A 17,802-nucleotide genomic window follows, 5' to 3' on the forward strand; every position below is an offset into this window, starting at 1 on the left:
CCTGTGCGCTTGACTCTGGGCTCCCACAAAGGTGCTCTCATCTGGATGGTTGTCATACTGGTGTTTCTGTGGAGGAATGAGGGCTGAACGCCCCTGTTCTGCCATCTTGCTGAAGTCATTCTTCAAAATCGAAAATTTTCAAAAGCAGCATGAGAGCGTCATCCAGGTTGATGACCACTTATAGAAGGAAGGCTCCTGACACATAGGAGAAATGATGCTCTTTGTAATTTTCTAGTGAATCGCAGTGCACTTAGCACAACAATGCAGGCTTCTGGGGCGTTTCCTGGAACTATCTCATGCCCATTTTTGTGAAGTCCCCACTTTTGTTCTATTTCAGTCACAGCAAGAGCATAGAAAATCTTAAAAGGCACAGGCTTTGTAACACTGCACATAGGTAATTCACACACGTATGAAAAAATAGTCCTCTAAGAAGTGATTAAAAGTCATCCAATTTAGCCAGCTTTATCTTAACTGGAGTGGCATAGAAGAGTGCATATGCTTATTTTCGGAAGGGCATTTATCACCTCTCGTCATTCCCAACAAATTAAGAAAGTGCTCATAGATCCCCCTGACATGGCAGGGACTCCCAGTTTAGGTATCTTGTCACTAAAGAGCATCCTGCTGTTGCAGGAAGTGACACCCAACGGAAGGAATTGGACGCTCAGACAACTTTGTAGAAAAAGGAGAATTTATTAGCCGGTGGCGCGTGTGGGGCTTACCAGCGTCAAAGCACGAGCTCCTCTTGGTTAGATTTCTTACAGCTTACATACACTTGCAGTGTGCATGATTCCTTCGTCTGAAGTTCAACGTGATTCCTTCGTCTGAAGTTCAACGTGCACCTTCTGAGTCAGGATAGGAGGGGAGTTTCAGGTGTGGATTGCAAGGGGGAAGGAATTCCCAGACCACCGGTCCTATCTATTTACAAATTGTTTCTCTTATAGGTGTTGGAAGAGTTTCTAGAAGGCCATTTAAAAATCTATAGGTCTACAGCCATGCCACCCTCAACACACCCAATCTCGTCTGATTTTGGAAGCTAAGAAGGGTTGGGTCTGGTTAGTGCTTGGATGGAAGACCACCTAGGAAGACCAGATGCTATAGCGTAAAAAAAAAAAAAAAATCTATAGGGTGCAGTTCGTATATGACCAGCTGAGTCGGGCATTTCTGCAAGCCCTTTCATTGCATTTTTCAGATGCCTTTTCTTCTCTGTTACTGCTATTTAAGCAAGATTTAGGGCCATTCCAGCTACTATCATGGGATCACCTGCACTCACATGCGACTTCATTGTGTAGATATGAAAAGGTGAACTCTGTGCAGTCCTCAAGTCCCTGTCAACTCTCTCTGAATGACACATAAAAATCCACTTAATATGCCTTGTTGATAAATTGTACACCTGAAACTTACTGCATTTCGTGAACCAATGTCACCATAATAAAGAAATAAAAAATAAAAATAAAAACCCACTGATCTGTGTTTCCCTTTTATCTGTCTCTAGAAACATGTCCTCCATGTTTATTAAATATAGCACGGCATTGGTCAAAACGATTGGAGACGAGGAACTGAGGCCCGTCACATGCTTCACGCATGCCATCAAAATACGCCGGTTTTCTATAATGGAGAAGTCTCAGTTCCCGTTTTGGGAATCTGAAGTTCCACATGACGTCTCCCTCATGGACATCCTCGAACCAAGTTCTTCAGTCCCAGGTATTGTCGGCCAGTGGCACAGGAGGCAAAGACTGGAAAACAAGGGTGCAGTTGCAAGTGGGGCAGCATGGAAGAAATGCTGAGACACCTTCACAGGCAGATCTGAAGGTCAAAGGGCAAGGAGCTAAGGTCATATGAGAATTTACTAATTCTTAGTAATTATTAACCCAGACATACATTGGTTCTTTAAATACTTACAGCAACCTCTTGAGTCTAGAATATTATTTCCATTTGATATAGCAGTAAATTAAAGCGTATAAAATAATTTGTCCAAAGTTATATGCCTAGGAATTGGTAGAACTTGTCGTCAGACCCAAGTCTGTCTCGTTCCTAATCCCAAGCAGTTTCTGCTTCAACGAGCTGCCTCCTGGGGCTGACACTGTGTCCAGAATTAGGATGTCATGGGTCTCCCGGATTCTTGGACAAGTGACATCATCATATTTCAGGGTGAGGACATTGTCCTTATTATCCTGTCCATGGGTGGATTCAAACATTTGCCCTTAGCAGTAATCTCCACTTAAAATATGAAGGAATGAGTCGGCTTCCCAAGTGAGAGAGCTGGCTGAGGGGAGTTGGGAGAAACTCAGATGCAGCCATCTTGTTTCTGTCCTATGTCCCAGCTGTTCTAGAGTGAATTCTTGGCTAAAACCCAGGCCACCTTTTCTGCTCCCAGATGCTGCTGTGAGGGTGCCGTTCCAACTCAGTGACCCAGCGACCAAGGAGGAGGAGGCCGGTGCGAGTGTGATGTCTGGGGCAGACGTGACCATATCGGGGGAGGCGATGGAGTTTCAAGGCTCCTTCCAATACCAGGTCCTCTCCACACCATATGAAACCTGGGCAGAATTTCAAAAGAGGTGAGGCCAAGGGAGAGGAAGGGTCTGGGTGAAGGCCCTCAGTGGGTGCTCCTCTCATGGGCAAAGAGGCATCTAGCAGGTTTTGTTCCCGAGGCTCAGAATGAAGAAAATGATGTCCCAGACACGGCCTCTCTTCTTGGGTCGTCATATGTTCATTCATTCAACTATTGCTTGTTAGTTACGTAATGAATGTTTATTCCAGTGGCGTTGTCCATTACTGTGCTATTTCGAAGTGAGAGTCATGAGAGGACGGATGGAAATGCCTGTCCTGAAACGTGTTTTGTGGAGCAGGGAACGCGCAGCGAGTGAGGAAATGAGCCATGCAAGGATTAGTTAATGAGGTTTCATTTAAGCAGAAACAAAGCCTCTGAAACTCTTTGTTTCAGTAAAGTTTGCCTCAGTGTCCCGGGATTTAATTGAACTCTGTGCCCGTGAGAAATGCCCGATCTTCGATACGCCTCTAAGTGTCGTGGGGTTCCTTGTGTGCTCCTTAGTCGTCGCGTCCGGAGTTCTTGGTCTCAGGAACCCGAGGAATGAGGATGCGAACACAAGGGAAGAGCTGAGGGACAGGGTTAGTGAGCGCAGAGTTACCGCTCTCTCGCGAGCGGGGTACCCAAAGGTGGGATGCCCCCACTCGGCGAGTCGTCCCAGCTCTTGACATCTCGAACAAAGAATTGAGTAAAACACCGAAATACAGCAGAAAGAATAGATTTATCAGAAAGGAAAGTAAAACAACAGGACACATCCAGACATGGAAGCGGCGGGGGCAAGACAGGGGTGTCTCGAAGGCTGAAGGACTGGAGGGCACGGTGACACAGCCTTCGGGGTGTTTATCCCTAGTTGCTGTGGGTGGAGAGGGGTGGGCTTCCTTGATGGACAAGACCCAGTGACTCATCGCTTGCTTTCTGCGCATGTTCGTTCCCAGAATTCAGTCTGTTATAATGATATTAATGAACTTCTGGGCATGCGCATTATAATGATCTAAGGAGGCTCAGGTGAGATGAAGGGGTCTGCATTGTGCAGGTGCGAGTGATGGCTTACAAAAAATTTCTTTAGATCTTTATACCTTTTATAAGTAGACACCAATTTAAATAGTATTTCTATCAATGCAAATAATTATTAAAGGAAGCAACTAGTTAAAATCACGGACTATTTAGAGACTAAAAGCTACTTTAACAGGGCACGGCACAACTTCTGTACACCTGGTGTCCTGTAATGATGTGGGACAAGGCAGATTTCCCCGAGCTGGTGTGGGGAAACCAAGACCCACTGAGAGAAGAGGGTCCTTTGGCAGAGAGGGTGGAAAGAATTCAACACACACGCCAGAGTTAGATTCAAAGGAAAGTTCACGGGGATCGCACTGCACAGAGTGTGGTCTCCTCTCAGAGGCAGAGTGTGAGAGGGGCGGTGAGTGGGGCAGAGTGAAGGATACGGAGAGACGGGGAGAGAGACCCTGAGTGTTCGGGGAAGTCAGTCTGTATGTGGTTCTTCCATTCCTGGGATTTATAGTTGAAAAGACTTTGTTAACTCATTTCCTTCCATATGGACAGTGAGGAGGGGAAGACTCTACCTGCAAAGGTGAGAGTATGTGGAGTGAAAGGCCTGCGGGCGGTCCCCAGCCTTTAATCTGTAAGTTCCCCATGGTTTTAGGCAGAGGGAATGACAGGGCTGGTTCCCGTTTCCCCTGTGCAGGTGTGGGGACAACCCCTGCAGAATCCTCCTCCGCTCTGCAGGGGTGGCCCTGGCCTGGCCGCAGGGCTGCTTGGCATACTGCAGTCACTGAATGTGGCTTGATGGACATTTTAAATTCTCTTGCCTCCTCCCTACATCAGTAAGTCTCATTAGAACTAACATTTGTGAGGTCCGTTTACGTTGCAAAAGAGTATTTGGGTTTCTATAGCTGCAGGAAAAGAAAAATTTTGACCTAGAAGTTAAAAAAGCTTCAATTTCAGGGAATACATTTTATTTATCTAGTGCCAAGAAGAAGAAGTAAGCCTGAGGTCAACACTTTAAATGTGAAAAGAAAGGCCATTAGATACTTTTAATAAATGAAGGTGTGTTTCACAGAAAGGTAGTTACAGACTGAGGGGGAAGCTCTGGAGGGAATCACAGGAGTTGGATGTGAGGGTCTGGGAGGAGGGGAATCTATTTAGCTGAGCTCAGACCTGAAGAATAAAAGAAGCAAAAAGCAGGAGGACAGAGGTCTAATGAGAGGTTTCAAGGCCCTGGGGAAGGCCTGACTGGGGGGTTTTCAGGATCAGTGAGGCGAAAGCCTAGCCAACTGGGGTAAAAACGAGGCTTAGACATAAGTAAATGTCAAATGACATAGCACCTTAGAGACACAGTAAAGGGTTTGAATCCCCCCTCCAAGGGGGATGGGAACCCCACACTGGACGCTCAGTACCTTCTCCACTGACGAGCTGGTTAAGGACTCTCAGGATGCCACTGGGCTAGTATCCAGGGCACCAACCCCAGTGGGGCCTCACGTAGAAGCAGAGTTGAGTCTCAGAACTGAAATGGAGATGGAAATGTGCCTCCAGTACTTCAAACCTCTCACTTCCTCTGCTCAAACCTACATCTTCAAGTCAACCCTTCCCACCCACCTCCTCAGGGCGATCGATCCATAAACAACCCCATGTACTTGACATGGAAAATTCAGAGCCCTCCCTGCTTCTTTGTTGTGTGTCCCTTTGCTCCCCATTTCACCCCGGTTGTGCTTCCAGAGAAGGATGGACGTGGGTTTCTCCAGCTTTGACGACAGGGCTTCCTAAAGTCACTGTTGACACCTGTCCACTTCTAGCCTCTTCAGATGAGAGGTGCTCACACTGAAAAGTCAGACCAATAGACCTTTGGAAAGTTCAGGTGCCTTCCACAGTATGGCATGCGAACTCTCCTTCCCACACCCCGATCAGAAAACGGAGGAGAGCACACCCTGCATCCCAGAGAAGATGTTTGCTTTCCTCAGTAACTTAACCCCTGAGCCAATATCTTTCTATGGGTGGAGGGAACACCTGTCAAAGTCCCAACTCTCTGCAGTCTTTCCAGGCGCTGAGGAGGGGAGCAACCCTGAGTAACCCGAGAAGGCACGGCTTCCCACGCTGACCCTTCTCCTCCCTTACATCCCCAGGAAACTGCTGGACCCCGAGCCCGTGCTTCTGAGGCAGTGCCGGGAGAGATCCATTAACCTGTACGTTGTGACAGAGACCGTGAAGCTGCTCAACAGTCTCGTGCTGCATGACATCAGCAGTATGAAGGTTTGGCCAAGTTTTCCACCCCTATGAATACTTTTGTCAAGGTATGAGATGGTATCACCAAGAGCACAGCCAGCTCAGCCTCCCTTGCCAGGGAATTCTGGATCCTCCATTCGGTACCTGTTTCTGGAAATTAGAAGGCATTGGGTGATTATTTTGTGCCAGTGAATCCTGACTCCTGACCTGAGACCATATTTTAATATCCTCATTTATGGCGCTTCAATATATGGGATTATTCAGTATTGATAAAATAGGAAATAGGTTTAATTACGTGGTATTATGTTTTGCTTTGAGTAAGTGATGGATTCTGGGCAACAAATCTAAAGGGGTGTCTGCTGTCCCACATCCACATCCAGTTTTATGCTGGAAGAAGTGAGGGACCCCTGACAACAACCTTTGGCAGTTAAAGTCCCGTAAATGCTGTGATCTCCTGAGCAGGATTGATTTCAGGAGTGAGATTTAAATACCCTCGAGCACATATGATTTCTATAACTCATTCAATCACAAGAACCAATGATACTACTTTTAATTATATAAGTTAATTCATATATTAAATATTGTCTGTGTGGTATGATATGTTTTATACACATTATATATTTTATGTGTAATGTGTCCTTACTTAGGAGATTTAGAAACGAAAGGGAAAATACTGAATTGTGAACTAACTCTTTTGTGATTTTATCTGGAGGTTGCTGGGTGCCACCCAGGTCATTTGAATCCAAGTCCAGTGGACCAATTTGAATCCAGTAGAACATTACTCTAGTTGGGAGGATGTTTCGATACTCAGCTTTGGGTTTCCATTCGCTTGGACTGGCAAACTGGGCTTTCTGAGAAGAGAAAGAAAATAGCCGTGTGTCATTTCACCTAGGAGAATAGGTCAGCTGTGTGTCCAGTGTCTCTGTCATAGTTGCTCACAGCCAGGATGGCTCCACATGTTGGCTGCGATGTCGTTAAATAGTTTGCATATCATGCCTGGTTCATGGCTGCATCAATTTTGTTTTGGTCAATCAGGCAAAAGATTGATAGTAAAGAAATGGAGGACTTGATTAACACGATACAGACTAATTGGACTATAATCTATAACAGGCACCTACAGAACATACCTGCAGAGCAGATACACATTCTACTCACGCACACATGGAACATTCCCCAGTATTTCCACGTGTGAGGCCACCATATCAGTCTTAAATTTAAGAATACTGAAGTAACGCTAGATATCTTTACTGACCACAATGAAATTAAATTAGAGATCAAATGAAAAACTAAAAAATTCACAACTACATGGAAATTAAAAAATATACCTTCAATGGGCCAAAGAGAATATTCCAAAGGAAACCAGGAAATTTCTTGAGACAAATGAAAACAAAAACAATACTCTACTGTACACCTAAAAATGGTTGCGATACTAACTTTTTTGTTATTTTCTAGCATGATAAATTATAATGGAAGAGCTACATAATAACAAGAAAAGTTAACAAAATTCAAATCAGCTTATTCTTTTGTATAACTAAAATTTATCTCGCTTTTATAACAAGATGGAGAGCCTTCCTTGTAAACTCAAATAACTTATTGCCATATTCTTGTTGAACAAGGTACAAATTCATAAAGGCCAAAACTAACAAACAAAACAATAGTGGAAAGAACAGCAGAGAAATATCAAAATTCAGAAAACTCTATTAAAAAGGAGCCATGGTAACAGACCTCAGAATGTAGGAATAGCAGAGCCCCAAATGTACCAGGGAAAGAAGTCTGGAAAGAAGAACCCCTAAAAGGCTCAGAAATTAGTGGCACAAGCTACCTCTGAAGAGATGGTACAAGTGGCATCTGCAATTGGTTAAAAAGTATATAAGGACCCCTTTGAGTCCCAGATCTCTTTCCCGCCTCTGCATAGCCTGGCAACTACCCTCACCCACCTTTATAGAAGACTTGAGAATTTAAACAGTTTGACCACTTCAAGTTACAGCCAACAAGGGAGGGGGAGGTATGAGACCATGATGGAAAAGAAAAACGAAGTGAAAGTCCTTTTTCTTAGCGGGGAAACTGAGCCAGCCCTCTTTCTCCATTCAGCTCTGCTCATCCTGCCTCTACGTCCTTCAAACCTTTATACGTACAACCCAGGCTTTTGAAGAATTATTCCCTGGGAAACTAACCAGTCTGAAAGAAAAAACATCCCAACAGTTGGGGATCTCAGAGAAAAATGCGGATCCCTGCCTGATCACCCAGAAGTGAAACTCCCACTCTACAAACCCTGCCAAACTTCTTTCCACTTTGTAATGCCTCACTTGTCAATAAAACCCATAAAGACTTGAGGACAACCTTAAATGTACACACGCAAAAGCCCCACATTGAAATTAGGAAAATCAGAGTAATCAAAGACAACTCAGAGAGGAAAGAAATACTCAACATGATAATATTTTGTTTCCATGAAAGAATAATGCTCTATAAAAACCTTTTATAGCTCTTAATAATTAAAATATAATAGTAAAAATTAAATTTTTTTGTAGATGTGTTACAACCGATGAACGCACATTGACAGATCATTATCACCCAAAGTCTGTAGTTTACATCAGGGTTCACTCTTGGCGTTGTGCATTCTATAAGGTTAGATAAACGTATAAGACCCGTATCCTTCGTTACCATATTATATAGAACAGTTTTGTTGCCCTACTCACCCCTTTCTCTTCCTAACCCCTGGCAACCACTGATCTTTTTACTATCTCCCTAGGTTTGCCTTTTCCAGAAGGTCATATAGGTGGACTCGTATAGTAGTTACTCTTTTCAGACTGCCTTCTTACACGTAGTCATGCATTTAAGTTTCTTCCATATCTCTTTACGGAAGCTCATTTCTTTTTAGTGCTGGATAATATTCCATTGTCTGGATGGACCACGGTTTATTTATTCATTTGCCTACTGAAGGACATCTTGGTTGCTTCCAAGTTTGGACAATCGTGAATAAAATCGTCTGTGAACATAGAGGTGATGGTTTCTGTGTGGATATAATTTTCCAAGTTCTTTGGGTAAATCCCAAGGAATGTGATGGAGGGATTACATGGTGAGAATATGCTTACTTTTGTAAGAAACCACCAAAGTGTCTTCCAAAGTGGCTGGACCACTTTGAATTCCCACCTGCAGTGAATGGGATTCCTGTTGTTCCGCATCCTCGCCAGGCTTTGGCGTTGTCAGCCTTCTGGATTGGGCACTGTAATGGGTATGTAGCGGTATCTTGTTGTTTTTATTTGAATTTTTCTGATGCCATATAATGTGGAGCATCTTTTCAAATGCTTATTGGTCATTTGTATATCATTTTTGGTGAGGTTTCTGTCCAGGTCTTTTGCCCATTTGTTAATTGGCTTGTTTTCTTATTGTGGGGTTTTAAGAGTTAACATTTCTTATGAAGCATGTCTACTGACAGCAAATTTCCTCATTTTCTGTTTATTTGAGAAAGTCTTTATTCTTCATTTTTAAAGGATACTTTCAGAGGGTATTGAATTCTAGGTTGCTTTTTTTCTCCTCATTCTCGACAGTATATACGAAATTCCAATCTCGTTTTTCTGGTTTCTGAGGACTTGATTATAATGCTTGTATTTGCTTTTCTATAGGTGAGGCGTTTTTATGGTCTGACTTCTTTCAATATTTTTTCTGTATCTTTGATTCATACTGAATATGATTCATAAGTTTAAGGTTGGTTCGTTTGTTTTTAAATCTCGCCTGGAGTTCTCGGATATTCCTGGATCTGCGGTTTGGTGTCTGTCATTAATTTGGAGGAAATTCTCAGTCACTAATGCTTCAAATATTTCTTCTGCTCCTTTCTTTTCTTTTGTAATTCTCATCACATGGATGTTACAAGTTTGTAGTTGTCCCACAGTTCTTGGATATCATGTTCCATTTCTTTCTGTGATTTTTCTCATTGCTTTACAGTTTTGAAGTTTCAGATATCTTCAAGTACACGGGGTTTAAAAAAAAAAAAAATGTGTCCAGTCTACCAATGAGCCAATCAAAGGCATTCTTTATTTCTTTTATAGTGGTTTCGATTTCTAGCATTTCTTTCTTATTCTTAGAATTTCCATCTCTTTGCTTATAACACCCACCTGCTTTTGCTTTTTGTTTGTTTTCTATTAGATCTCTCAGCATATTAATCACAGTTGTTAAAATTCCCTTTCTCATAATTCCAACATCCATATTCTAGCTGAGTCTGATTCTCGCCCTGCCGTCTCTTCGAACTGTTGTTTTTGCCTTTGAATATGCCCTATAAGTTTTTTGGTGAAAGTTGGACATGGTATGATGGGTGAAAGGAACTTGGTCTTTGGGGATACTGTGGTAAGGTATGAGGAGAGGGAAACACTCCATAGTTCCATGAATAGGTCTTGTTTGTTTCTACTGAGGCTATGCCCTGGGCTGTGAACAGTAGCAAGAACTTCTCAGTACTCTCTCCTCCCTTGGGTGTGACAGGATGGCCAGAGGGAGCTAGAGTTGGATACTTCCTTTTCCCAGCATGGAAGGCTGGAAGAGACTAGAGTTGGGTATTTCCCTTTTATCAGTTGGTTTGGGTCTTATGAAGAGTAAGAAAATAGAATCCTCTCCATCGAAAAGAGAATGAGACTAGATGTACTTAAATCTAAAAAAGATTCAAATCATTGCACTATTGATCTGAAATTGAGAGATGTGAACGCAAATACAGGTTGAAACAAGAAAATAAGACAGGAACTGGAAATCAAGAGTAGAGATGGCGAGGACAAGGCGTTGCTGATTCCTTTCCTTATGAGCTGTCTAGGTTATTTGTCTTTTAAAATCATGTGCAGATGTGAGCATGTCACCTGGTTTGTCTCCTCAGGATGAAGGAGTGGGAGAGGGATGCAAAGTGAGAGAGATGAAGCTGACTCTGCCGCAGGGCATGGTGATGGCCTATAAGATGAAGCAGCTGGTTTTCAAGGAGAAAGGCTGGGGTAAGCAGAGGCTGAAGGGGGCAGGTGCGGAGGGGTCTGCTTCTCCTGGGAAGTGATGAGAAGCGAAAGACCATCGACAGGCAGCCTTGTCTTCTCCACCTGGTCAGAGAGAGGAGAAGCAACATTTCTCAGCTGTGTGGAGCACACACACAGCCACCCACCCACAGCCACCTCTAAGCATGGCCCTACCGAAATGTTGCTTTGGGGAGATGCAGAGACAGTCTCCTACATGGAGAGGGACAGTGCCCCACGAGGAGGTATCTGTAGCACGGGCCAAAAACGGCTCTAATCCCAACGCTCTCTATTCAGGGTCCCACCACCTCCCTTGGCAGCTCAACTGGGGGAGCTGCAGAGCCCGCCCAGGTTACCCATAACCCCTCGTAAAGCCCATAATATATCCACACAGTCACAAACAAAAGTGCAGGTGCCATGGCCCGACAACACGATGCAGAATTTTATCTGCGTCTCTCGCTCCGTCACTAGCCTCGAAGTGCAGTTTCCCATACACCGTTGTGGTTCTGACTCCACGTGGGAGAACCATTTGCATCAAAGAGCAAGTGCACACCAGGACGGAACAATGAGCACTGCAGACACGACCAGCTCAGAGCCCTGGCTTCTCCCTTCCCCAGTGCTGTGTCCCAGGTAGAGGTCAGCCTGATATGGCTGAGGTCCATCTCCTCAGAGATCGGGGGTGCCCTCACACACATATCAAACTCTCTCTCGCTCTCTCTCGCTCTCTCTCTGTCTCTCTTTCACACACACACACACACACACACACAACTTACTAGAGAATCCTTGCTACAATATCCGGTCAAGAGTTATTTTCTTACTCTTCTGTGAATCATCTCTTTCAGTGGTAATAGATAGAATGAAGCTGAACTCTCCAGCTGTGTGGGATCAATAGCTCAACTCCATCTTGAAAAATGTTTTTTAAGTGTTGGCAAGTGTCCATGAACTAAATGAGGTTAGATTCTGACAGAAGGCTGACCGCACCACAGTGTCTGCAAGTCATGTCCTGCCCACGAGGTGGCGAGTGAGGGCTCACCTGTTTGTACAGTTCTGGCCTCAGGGTGACTTACAATGACCCAGTGCAGTAAACATTCCATTCCATGAACTCATTTAATCCTCATAACACACTGGAGAAGAAAATAAAGTGCAGAGCTGTTCAAGAATTTGCCTGAGCCCTTGCTGTGTAACTTTGAAGAAAATCAGAAGCCCTCTGTCACCCATCTGACCTATGAAATGGAAATGAGTCCATCTCCCCAGATGTGGAGTTAAATGTCTGGCAACGTGACTAACACAAATTTGTCTTCACCCTCTCCAGTTCCCCTGGGTCCTCCCCGCAACCTGACAGCAAGATCAGGTCTCTGCCGTCTCACGAACTCCTCACCCACGTGTCCCCTCCACTTGTCCCCTCTTCCTACACACTTGCTCCTCACAGCCAAGTTCTTTATAGAATCTCTTAGACTCTGTGTTCACTCTCTCCCTGGTGTCCACGCCTCAGTCCACTGCAGTCCGTGTTGTCACCAGTGACCATGCACTAGATGACTCCCTCCTTGGAGCTCTTCTCCCTGGATCCTACGACACCAGGATCTGTGGGGGCTCCTTTGATGGCACTCTTTCTCCACTCTTTCTCCTTTATGGCCTCCTGTTCCCTGTCAGACACTTAATCGTTGGTATTAGGCAAGTCTCAGACCTTCCCACGTTCCTTACATTAAATGTGAAGTTGCCCGGGAAGATGGCAGGACTGGGAGTGGACACGTGAGGGGGGAGACGCCAGGGGAGTAGACGAAGGACGACAGGTAGATGATCGTACAGGAAGAGGGAGGAAGCGGATTTCCTTTTCCCGGTGAAGGCAGGTCTCTGACTGGGTGCGTAAGGATCACGCCAGGTGCCTGTTTAAAACACAGGTTCTAGATTCCTTTTTAGGGAGTCCGAGTCAGAAGATATGGAGCGAGGTTGGGATCCTGAGTTTCAGCAAGCATCCCGGTTGATTCGGAGGCAAGGGGTGCCCAGGTCACCCTGAGAAAAGCTGCCGCAGATGACCTGGGGGCCACAGGTGTGGGGTGTGAGAGCCTCCAGCAGAGATAACCTGGCTCCCCCGGTCTGATTTCTTCCCATCCAGATATTCTTCACATCGCAGATGAGAAGCAGAAATGCTTTCCGGAATGTGAGTTGGGCAGGCTCCCTGTTTAGCCCTTAGGCCCTGCTGAGCCCTTGACCCCCTTGCTGGGGGTTCCGCCTTGACGGACCCACAGGGAATCCCTCCCAAGCCAGCTCCTCCACTGCTTCTGCGTCTCCCCTGCTGTGACCCAGACATTGGCCCCTCTCCCCAGGGAGCCCACCTCTCTCCTTTGAGTACCAGGGTGGGAGGGTGTGTGTTGGGGACGTGGGGACCCAGTCACTGTGAGTGGTTTTCTGTTTCTCTTTCCAGTGGGATGGGAGATGCAGCCACTTCCAAGTGAGTGGTGACTTCAGAACCCCCCGGTCTCCTTTGAGTACCGGGATGGGAGTGTGTGTGTTGAGGGAGTGGAGACCAAGTCACTGTGATGATCACTTGTTTCTCTTTGTGTTGGCTGGGACGGGGGACGAGGCTCTAATTGTACTCACCCGGTGAGCTGGGCCGACTGCCCCTGCCTTTGCCGCCATGGCCCGGGGCCTGGCCCCTGGTTCTGCGGAGTGGGGAGGGTAGGGAAGGCTGAGGATGTGGAGGGGTGGACTGGGATGGGGCAGGAAGGGGCGAAGGAAGACGGAGGGGGTGGTAGGAGGGCAGGACCCTCCCAAGTGTCTCTAAAGCAAATTTGGGGGATGAGAAAGGGGCGTGATCACTTCCCGTTCTGCCGTTCTCTTTCTAGGAAGAGCACAAGGATTCTGCCGGCTAGGTAAGTATTCATTAAGCGGGAGCCTGGGGCCTACTGGGTAGGACACCGCAAAGCCCAGACCCAAATTGGAGGTTTCCAGGCAACTCAGAAACCTAAGCTTTACTTCCAAATTTACACCTTAGTCAGCCTCATTTATTCATTCATTCATTCATGTATGCATGCAACAAACGTTTGTTGAGGCCTGACTGGGCCGCAGGTGTCATTCTGAGCACTGGGGGTCCAGCAGGGAACCAGATAGCAATGCCTGCCTCCCAGCCGCATCCATTCGGGTGACTTCTCACCCTCAGCAGATGACCTTGAGGCTGGCTCAGGTCTCCAGGAGAAGAGGAGAGTCCCCAGTTCTTGATTAATTCTCCTTGGTTAATTCTTGAAAGACCTAGAAGATAAAGGCACAACTGTGTGACAGCAAGTGTGGCTCGTGTGGGCCAACTCCCGGCCACCCATGCTCTGCGTGCCTATGTTCTTACAGTCGTCAGGACAGCCTCATTGTAGAGTCCAGTGCTAGAATCCACATCGCTTCACACATGTCCCAGAAATGAGAGCCTGGTCATTTTCTTCTTCTTCCTGTGACTCCTTTCCAGAACCCTCTGCTGTCTTCCCCACAAGCACTCTGTACCTCATTTCAGCCTGAGATTTTCCATCTGTCTTGCCTAGTATGACAGCTCTGCCCCCAGAGCTCAAACATGCCACCTGCAGGGTCAGTGGGTAAAAGGGGCAGAGTGGTTTCGCTCATGCTCCCTTGGCGGGCAGGGGCTCACCAGCCCAGGGGTGTCTGATCTCACACTGTCTCCACTTCCTGTTGGGCGTCAATGCCTGAGGGCAGATTTCAGGCACCTGCAAGCGGAAGTTTCCCACTATGTGAAGAAGGCCCAGCTCTTGCAGAAAGTGGGGAACGTTGTGTTCTCCAGCATCCTGGCCATGCTTGGGGACCGGGAGGCCCTGCATGACCTCGAGGACAAGGTGAGGGGGTCTCACAGCACCTAAGGCTGATCACACTTATGGATGGGGGATGTTTTGGAGATATGGCTGCTGTCAAGTTATATGGGGGAAGGAAGAATGGGGGTAATCTCAGGGGAATAAGAAGGGTGTCTGAGATTGAGGACTCTGGCCCGATGTCCAATAACAAGGGCAAGGGTGTGCAGCCCCACAGACGGAGGGTGTTCAGTATCCTCTGTGAGTGCGTTTAGAGCCCTTCCCCCACCCCTTGGTTAATCGCGTATAGTCACAGAATTTATAGGGAAATAACATGATCTTGTTACTATCATCGTCAGTAATAATACCTGTCCCCTATAGCTTGAACAGAAACCCTTGGGTCATTTGGATGGCCCTGGTGGCGCCATCCTAAATGCACTGCGAGAGAGCTCATATGATAAATCGGCTAACTCTGAGGACTCCATCTCTTACCTGCTTGGAGTCATAAATAGTAAGTAAGAGTGGTCTGGAAGAATAGGGGTGTCACACCCCCTAAAAAAACTGTGTTAGATGCCACCTCTCCAAAACCCTCAAATGTATGATTTTTCATCCTCACGTCACACTTGTCTCCAAGGTCAGGTGGGCTCAGAGTGACTGACTTGCCATATGACACAGAGCCTGAGACCACCCTGAGTTTATGCAACGTATCGTCGAGGGTGGGTGATTCCGGGCTCCAGCCTCAGAATCCCGCCTTCAGACCATATCCTGGGAAGCATCCCAAGAGCAGGAGGACCTTTCAGGGGCGGGGAACTCGACCTTCAGCTCTGACGGGTTTTGGTCCTCTGCCTCCGAGCGACCTCTCGCATGTCTCCTAGTTCCCAGTGGGGAGAGGAACACCTGACTCTTCATCACTCTCTTTCTCCAAATGTCCTCATCTCCAGTGCTGAGTGACCTCCAGCATGATGTGCTGGCCTGGTCCGTGAAGAAGAAGATCCTGCTCCAGCAGCGGGATCTGGTGAGAAGTCCCCAGGGGCCGGTGTCCCCCGAGGAGGGGGAGGGACCAGAGAGAGAATGATTCTGAGAGAGGAGAGATGACCCTGCTTTCTGCTGGGAGGGGAGACGGGGAGCGGGGGGGATTCCAGTGTGGCCACCAGGAAATCCGGCTGCATCTCCCTCTGGGTCTACATCTAGAAGGTCTCAGTTTCCATGGCAACCCCTGCAGGAAACAGGGGGCCTATTCTAAAATAATCATATTGGAATACAGATTTGAGGAGCTCAGGGAATCTGAGTCATACCTGTTTTGTTCACATGGTTACCATTTGCACATTGCTCTCTCTCTCTCCACGTATATATATGTAAATACATATGCGTGTGTAGACATGCACACACACACATGTTGCACACGCGTGCATACACATATACTATTCCAAACACCACTGTTCTGCAGGGTAAATGCTAGTACCAGTATTTAGCAGCTGAAGAACCAATAGTCGGGGATTTCCAACAACGTGTCCGTGATCACACTGATCACAAGATGCGACCAGGACGGGACTCCTGGTCCCCCTCAGTTCCCCTGCATGACCCCTGGCTCTTGGGACAGAAAGTTCTCTGCTCCTGACCTCATAGGCTGACCTTCACATCGGACACTGTTTCTTCCAGGTAAGGAGTATCCTGGAGCCCCACTTCAAGTACCCCTGGAACATCCCCTTCACGATCAAGCCCGAGCTCCTCGCCCCACTTCAGAGTGAGGATTTGGCCATCACCTATGTCCTGCTGGAGGAGTGTGGCCTGAGGATGGAGCCGAATAGCCCCAGGTCAATCTGGAACCCAGAAGCTAAGACGCCCCTGTCGGCCCTGTACGCGGCTCTGACGGTGCTGCAGCAGCTGGCTGAGGCCTGAGCCCACCAGGCAGCCCCCAGAGGCCTGTTCTGCTGCCCACCACCACCAAACTGCCCTCTGTGCCCAGGAGTTTGTGTGTGTGTGTGTGTGTGTGTGTGTGTGTGTGTGTGTGTATGATTCCACATATTGGTGATATATAAAATTTGTCTTTCTGTCTGACTTATTTCACTTAGTGTGAGGTCTTCAGGGTCCCACTGTGATGTAAATGGCAGGAGAATCTGGCTGCTGGGTGGAGAAATGGATTGGAAAATGGGCATACGTGGAAAAAGGGGGAGCACTGAAGAAACTTCTCTAAGTTTCCAGGCACTCGGTGGTATATTTTAAAAGGACGGAGCTTCAAGAGTGGATATATTGTCTATGACCATGCCGCCCTGAACAAGCCCGATCTCATCTGATCTTGGACGCTAAGCAGGGTCGGGCCTGGTTAGCACTTGGATGGGGGACCACCTAGGAAGACCAGGTGCTGTATGTGTAAAATATAAAATAGAAAAATAAGGGATTGTAAGCTGACAAGGTCTTTGCAATCTAAAAAAAAGAAAAAAATAAGTGGATATATTTAGTTCTGGTTTAAATAGATCTCTGGAATACCTTAAGGATAGATAGATAGGTAGATAGGTAATAGATGTTACAGACAGATGATAAATAGATGATAGATGATAGATAGATAGGTAGGTGACAGATAATAGATTTTATATAGATAAATATATAATTAGATAGATATGTAAAAAGATAGATATTTAAACTATTGATATATAGGATCACATCCTTGTGGTTCATCTATTGAATGACAGTGACTGGTGATATTTCCTCATGAATTTCCTGTATACGCCAGGAGGTGGCAGCATTGTCAAACGGCAGAAGCTTGGTGATGCCACACACACTTTTATTTGCTTTGGGACTTTTGAATTAAGGGCAGTCTCCCCTTTCCCATCTGGGTTCTCCTGTCTCCCCGCCCCCATTTCTTGCTTCCTCTCCCTTCCAGCTTCTCCCCATTGCGTTCACATGACATAGGCTGGGAGAAATGGGGGCGATGGCCGAGGAGGTTAACACTGGTTTCATTCTATGTCCTCAGAAGGGAGCCTTCCTTTTCAGTACTCCATCGATTGTCTTAAATGACTCCCTTAAAGATCTCGGGGAGGTAAGACCTGAATTATGGGGAACTAAGAGCTATTTTCAATGACTCAGAAAGGCTGTAACTCGGTAAAATGTCAACTGCTCCTGCCAAGATTATCACGGATTCTGTGATGAATCTGATTGTCTTGCGCTAAGCACAAGCAGATTAAGAGTTTTAAACGTCTTTCCATAAGCGGGAATATATCGTTTCAAAATAAATTCAGCCAAGCAACTAAACTTTTTCAAA

At 46.3% G+C, this 17,802-nt stretch overlaps 2 pseudogenes; both read left to right on the top strand.

The window, feature by feature from the left end:
• The first annotated feature begins 982 nt into the window (after window positions 1–982).
• Window positions 983–1,101, top strand: LOC120610979 (uncharacterized; annotated as a pseudogene).
• Window positions 1,102–16,795: 15,694 nt separating this feature from the next.
• Window positions 16,796–16,914, top strand: LOC120610980 (uncharacterized; annotated as a pseudogene).
• Window positions 16,915–17,802: the final 888 nt, after the last annotated feature.

The sequence above is a fragment of the Pteropus medius genome, unplaced genomic scaffold (genome assembly GCF_902729225.1).
Source record: "Pteropus medius unplaced genomic scaffold, Ma_sr-lr_union100, whole genome shotgun sequence".
In the NCBI taxonomy this organism is placed as follows: domain Eukaryota; kingdom Metazoa; phylum Chordata; class Mammalia; order Chiroptera; family Pteropodidae; genus Pteropus; species Pteropus medius.